The following is a 7,127-nucleotide window of genomic DNA, read 5'->3' on the forward strand; positions in this document are numbered from 1 at the left end:
GAATGTGGAATGCAGTGGCATGATCTCTACTCACTGCAGCCTTCACCTCCCGGGTTCAAACGATTCTCCTGCCTCAGTCTCCTGAGTAGCTGGGACTACAGGTGCTCACCATCACGCCCAGCAATTTTTTTTTTTTTTTTTGTATTTTTAGTAGAGATGGCATTTCACCATGTTGGCCAGGCTGGTCTTGAACTCCTGACCTAGGCCGCCCACTTTGGCCTCCCAAAGTACTGGGATTACAGGCATGAGCCACCTTGCCTGGCCTCGTAGCAATATGAATTGAAGTTAAGTGATTAATTTTGGCCACACCTATTCAATGGGAAGGCAGGGAACCTCTTTTTTGGGAAAAATAAACCTGCTTACTGTTTTCCAGAAATATAGCTTATAGTATCTTGCCAAGAACACAGTTCTTGCCAATCTTACCCAGAGGCACAGATGTTGTGAAAGGAGTCAATGTTATCTGTTTTGGATAACCTTGAATACCTTATGTGTAAAATGATTTTGCATGTTTAAATGTGTAGGACTTTTTGATATGGAGTTATTCTTCATGTATTCTGCATATTATGGTATATATGGTGAATCCCAATCTTATAAAAGAGAAAGGAAAATCAGCACTGCTGGTAGCACTTGAAATTCAATAGGTGTGGAGATTATTATTAGTAACAAAGTGATTAAAATAAGAGGACTCAATTTGGAAAATTTGAGACGTGAAGCCTTACTGGTTAAAAAGAAATCAATAGATACAAGGTCACTAATTTAGTACTTCCATTTTCGTATCTTTTGAAAAAGAGGCCCCCCTCAAGTTCTATAAGCTTCAAGCTCCAGAAATCCTGGATCTGCCCCCGGTGATGGCTCGGCCCCTTCACTTGCTGGGAGGAGAAGGTAGTTTTATCAATAGAACATTCCCTTTGCCATGTTGAATGCCACTTGATTGTCTCCCCAAGGACAGACCCTTCTCCTCCTCAATTTCAAGGGGTGTGTGTGTGTGTGTGTGTGTGTGTGTGTGTGTGGGTGAGGGGGAATTATGCAGTCATTGTCCGCTGTGTCTCATTCTAAAGCAGCTGGGGCTTAAGCACAGGCACAGGTGTCTCTGAAATAGTTGTGCGCTGGGGCCTCCTCCTGCCCCGTCAGGGAGAACGTGGTGGTGGTTGGGGGAGGAACCGTTATGGTGGCAATGTGTGTGTGTGTATGGCTCACACCGATCCCTGACTTTGTAGTGTCTGCCTAAAGTACTCGGCATCTTTGGTGACTCCTCATGTTGCTGATTTGTTCCCTGGGGGCTATACCCTCTGCCTTTCCCAACCATGGTGTCTCTCTGCCCTTCCCGCCAGGTGTGTGGGCCCACTCTGCCCTTCGCTGGGCAAATCCTCCTAGTGGGGGGCCACACCTGAGGCAGGAAGGGCTCTCAGCCCTGCAGCATGGGCTGCATCAGTGCCCAGCAGGGCTCCCAACTCTCACCACCTGGCTGCCTGTCAGGTGACCTGATGCTGCAGCTGCACGCTCTTGATGCTAATGGGGCCAATCTTCCATCCTCCATCCACCACAACTTATGTATCCCGCTGTCCCATGTTCCTGTAGGGCTGATGAGAACTTCTCCAGGCCAAGCAGTGGTAAGTGGTGTCAACAGCTCCATGCATATTGGGGCGCCCAGGTCACATGAGGGTGCTGACACGGCCTTGAATGCCTTTCACCAGAGGCCTGACCAGTGTGGAGGTCAGGAAAGAAGAAGAGACTTTAGAAGTGGGAGGCCTTGCCTTGTGTTCCTCAGAACCAGGACACTTGGTCCTCACCAGGGTGAGGCTGGGCAGAGTGCACCCTCCAGCCACCTGTACCTCCACAGCCCTGCAGGCCGAGAGATGAAAGATAAACTACGGATGACACCCACTTTGGAGTCAGGAGGCCTGAGACTCTCCCCCAGCTGGTTCCTTCATGAACTTGGGGAAGTCACTTCCTTCCTGGGGGCTACAGTTTCTTCACTGAAGAATGAGGAGGTTGGATGGGAAGTCACTACTTCCAAAGTTTTTTTTTAATGAAAGTAAAATCTTATTTTTTCAAAATGTCACCGGGAAGACCCATGGATCACCCCAGGAGTGTTTCAGCTGCAGCATGGGATGGGTCTCCCTCTCCCCAGCAACCTTCTTTCCTGGGCCCGCCCCTTGGGTGTCCGGGGGCGCCCACCAGAACCTGCAGAAAACATTTGGAACCCACTGGACTTGCTTGCAGGTCCCATAGAATCCCACCCTCCAGGATTCTCTAAGGAATTCAGAGGTTCCCCTCCGACCCCCAACCACACTCTCCACAGACACATGCACAGAAACATAAGCACTGCGCACAGCTGTGTGCACACACAGGGACTTTCAGAGGCGTGATTCAGAAGCCACACTGGGCAAAGTGCCCTCCTGCTGTTTGTGTTCACTCACGCACCCCTTGGCTGCCTTCCTCCTGTCTTCTTTATTTGCTGCTGTCACTCCCACCTCCTGTGGAGTAAACCAGATGGCCGCACCTGCCCAAGGAAGTGTCTACAGAGGGAACGGCAAAGTACATTCCAGCCAAGGTAGAAATCACTGGCAGGCAAGCTCTCAGGGCCAGGGCACTGGGGCTTTGGAGGCCTGGCCTGGGTGCCTACCCAAACCCTTGTCCTCTCAGATACATCCCTAGACCCCTTCCTGAGCAACCTGGAAAGGACCCCCAGGCCCATTTTCTGCACATTCCTCAGCTCCACAGAGAGAGGAAAGTACTCTACCTCCTCCAGTTGCTGCCCAGGCTGCCAGCTAGGAGGGGCTGTGGCTTCTGCCTTCCCTTCCCCAGTGCAGCCAGGCTTGACCTTTCAGAAAATCCTTAAAGATGGGAAGGACTCCTAAGGGTGGTGTAGAATAGCCAGGCCCAGCCCCTGGGCCTACATAAAGCAGTTGTTGGGAGGCAGAGGGTGGGATGCCTGGTGAATGGGGGGCTGGTGCTCAGTGCAGTCAGAGAAGGCAGCGTTCTTACCCAGCTGCTCTCAGAGTAAAGGCACTTGCCCTCTGCAGGCTGCCCTAGAAGCTGAAGGAAAGCAGCTGAGTCTAAAGTGAAGGTTTGGGGACCTTAATATCTGATGTAGTTTGAATATTTGTCCCTGCCCAAATCTCGTGTTGAATGAAATGTAATCCGCAGTGTTGGAGGTGCCTGGTGGGAGGTGTTTGGGCTATGGGGGCAGATCCCTCATGAATGGCTTGGACCATCCTCTTGGTGATGAGTGAGCTCTCACTCTGAGTTCACACGAGATCTGGTCATTTAAAAGTGTGTGGCACCTTGTACCTCACCAACCCCCCTCCTCTCCCTCTTTCTCTCTCTGTCTCACGCTGAAGGAGACAAAGAACAGTGAGATTCTCCCTTGCAGCCTCCAGAAGGAACCTGCCCTGTGGACACCTTGATTTTAGCCCTGTAGGTTCATTTCAGACTCCGGACTTCCAGAACGCTAAGAGAGTAAGTCTGTGTTGTTGAAGCCACTGTCTGTGGCGGTTTATTATGCAGCAATGGGGAACAAATACACCTGGCATGTCTTGGGGCAAAGCCTGGGGACAGAGGAGGGGACTGAGCTGGATGCCCATACCCCGAAGCACGAACGGAAGTGACCAGCAGCTAACACTCGAAGAGGCTTACTAGTTCTCAAAAGAGGTATGACGTGAAAGCCATAGTGAGGAGCAAGGGGAGATACTAACTCCAACCGAATTTTTTTTTGGAGACAGGGTCTTCCTTGGTCACCCAGGCTGGAGTGCAGTGGTACAATCACGGCTCACTGCAGCCTCGACCTCCTGGGCTCAAGTGATCCTCCTGCCTCAGTCTCCAGAGCAGCTGGGACCACAGGTGTGCACCACCACGTCCTGCCCCCAACCCCATTTTCTGTCCCTGAGGTGCATGGGGTATGATATAATAAACAGTCCCCACTGGAGAGAGATTATTTAATCCTCACCCTACTCCACAAGACCATTATCGTTATGGTCTTCCTTCTACAGATCAGGAACCTGAAGCACTTGGGGGAGGAGGTCACTTGCTCAAGTTCAGGCAGTTAGGAAGGGCAAAGCGGGGGTTTGAACCGTGCCTGCACCTGTGAAGTTTAGGAACCATCATCGCATTCCCCCAGGGGAAAAGTCTAGGATCCGAGTTCCAGCTTCTCCATCTGAGGCAGCAGTCCCCAGGTGCTGGCAGCAACGTGCGGCTGCTGGGGTAGGAGGCAGGTGCCTGCAGAGACCATGCCTTCCCCTTGGCGCAGGTGCAGTGGGCAGCCTGCACTTTGCTGCTCTTGTGTACGACTCCTTGGGGTTCTGTTCCGGAGACAGAGCTCAGTGAACTCACAAGACGGTCACTTTCTTCTGCTGAGCCCCTGAGTTTATTTGATGAAATCCAGAACTGAAGTTCCTGGAATAAATCATCTTACCACCAGTGTTTTGAATTAATGAACTCAAATGTCATTTCCTCCCACCCAAACGTTTCTCTTTAGACATACAAGGATGAAGATGAAGAGAAAAAGTCAGGTCATGCGCTGAGCTGTGGTGCCGATCACATTCTGCGTCTGGGGTGCCTGTTCAAATGTCCTACTTGGACGAGTTATTTGTGGGGCATAAGCAGAGAACCCAGACACAGATGACTTGGGAGGGAGCTCAGGATGGTGCAGTTTCCCCAGACACTCCTGGCTGTGCCATTGCTCTGCCCATTGGGAACAGTTTATAGGATTCTCAGATAAGAACCATATCTGCAGAGAAGCCAAAAAGGAGATATGACCCTTTGTCCCTTGGTTCCAATTTCCTCAGGGGATTGGGCTACTCTAAAATTTTCTTGAAGTGAACAAGTCTTGAGATACATTTTTTTTTGAGATGGGGATCTTACTCTGTTGCCCAGACTGGAGTGCAGTGGCGCAAACACAGCTCACTGCAACCTCAACCTCCTCAGCTCAAGTGATCCTCCCACCTCAGCCTCCCGAGTAGCTGGGACTACAGGTGTGCACCACTATACCCAGCTAGTTTTTTATTTTTTGTAGAGATGGGGTCTTGGTATTATGCTCAGGCTGGTCTGGAACTCCAGAGTTCAAACAATTTTCCCACCTTGGCCTCCCAAAGAGTTGGAATTACAGGCGTGAGCCACTGTGCCGGGTCATGAATATTTTTTTAAATGACATGCATTCCAAAACAGTTTCACAGGGCTATCAGGAAAAGAAGAAAAGTAGGCAACTATTTTGTATACTGCTTATAAAAAAATACTGTTGATTTTCTTTCTTAGGTGTAATTAACTTTTGAGTGGGAAAGCTTCTATTCCCACTTTGAATATTCTATTCAAAGTCGAGGACAGTCAAGTACCTCACGTTCTAGAGAGAACAGTCCTCTTGGCAGTTATTAAAAAGAGACAGACCAACTCTTTCACCCCACTCTCCCTTCATCGGCCCACACTCAATACCAATACCAGTCTGGAGTGCATACTTGGAAGACTTGGAGGGGGAGAGGCAGTGAGAGGGAGGGGCTGTTGGAACGTTGTGCTGTGGGGAAGAGGGGCTTTGCCTGGGTGCTGGGGAGACTCCAGCTCCCGCTTCAGCCCTGTATCTGGGCTTGCTCCATGGTGGTGCTGAGGCCCTTCTGTGCCTGTGAAGCTGGACTATGAGAATTTTGTCTTTCTTGTGACTCCCTTTTCCAAAGATCTTGAAGTTCAACAGGACCCACAAGTCCTAGAACATTTAAAAAGCATAAGTAAATCCCCCTCCTGCTCCCACCTGGAGAACTTAGAATCTTCATATCAACTCCTGGAGGCAATGGTCTTCAGATCTGCTTGGCTGTGGCCAAACTACAGGGTGTCACAGGGAAACATAGTCTGGTGGGAGGGGCAGGTGACAACAGCAGAAGGCAGGAAAGAGAAAGACTTCTTGGTGATATCTTCCATGGTGAGTGTACAGTTTCCATATTCTCCAGCTATGAACTTGAACTCAATGGGAGAAATCTCCCAATAAGATGTGATGTGGGTGGTGGCCTAGTAGGAGTGGGTTGGTTGCTGTGAACTGAGACTCTCCTGTCTTAACATTGGAGAAATGGAGACTTGAAGAGGTGAAGCAAATTTCCCTAGGTGACTTGGGAGTGTTGGGTTGTGGGGAGTTGGGTTTGAACTTGGACATTCAGATTTGAATACACGCGCTCATAGAGGGGTAGAGAAGGCTCTAGGACATGAGAGTCAATTACTCAGCAGAGAAGGGAAAGGGAGAAGATTTCACACATTCCTGCTCTTCTGAGTTGATTTCAATCCTATCTGGGTAGTAGACATCATTATGGTTAATATTTGCCTCTGATTGGTTGTCCTTGTTTTGATTCCCCCTGAATTAAGGATTCAAGGGCAAGTAGTTTATTTGAGAGTGGATCCTGAGAAATCCTGGTGGGGGAGTGGGAAAGTGAGAAAGAGAGGAGGCCACTAGAGGATGACTGGAAACTCATTTCCACTTTGGGCCACTGGAGCTTGATCCTGCTGGGGAACCCTGGCATGTGCATCTCAGATGCCAACCATGGAGCAAGAACACTGGGGTGTTCTTTCCATCTGGCCTTGGTTGCAGCATCTCCCAGGGGCGTTGTGTCCCTGGTGCTCTGGTTGGTGGAGAGTCATAGGTGCTCTTGTTAAGCGTGTGTGTGCATGTAGAGGAGAGTGCTTGGGAGGGATGGGGGGTGGCATCAAGGGCATCTGCAAACCTTGGTGGCTGGAAGATGGCCAGGTGGCTGCCTGTGTGTAGCTCGTGTTGTGAAACATCTTTCTGTGCCCACTTATTTGTGCTCGACCCTGGGCCACAAGTTTCTGGATAGTTACAGGGAGAGGTTCCAGCCACCCTGTTGCGTGCCTCAGCCCCATCCAACCCCTGATGTTTATTGTGGACCAGGCTGTAGACAGATCTTCATCAGTTGCCCCTGTGAGTCTTCTGTGCAGACACCTGCCTGTGGAGGAGTTGGTCTCTGGTTACCGTTTCAAGTCTCCGCTGTGGCCACAGCTTTCTTATCTCTCACTTTGGGGATCTCAGGAAACGAGATACCAGGAAGTGTCTGCTATACAAAATCATATTTGCTCAAGGCACCTGCATATCTCAGCTCATGTTTCTTAATCATTTTTCTAATTCTAAAAAGTCCATT

The sequence above is a fragment of the Theropithecus gelada genome, chromosome 3 (assembly GCF_003255815.1).
Source record: "Theropithecus gelada isolate Dixy chromosome 3, Tgel_1.0, whole genome shotgun sequence".
Classification (NCBI taxonomy): Eukaryota; Metazoa; Chordata; class Mammalia; order Primates; family Cercopithecidae; genus Theropithecus; species Theropithecus gelada.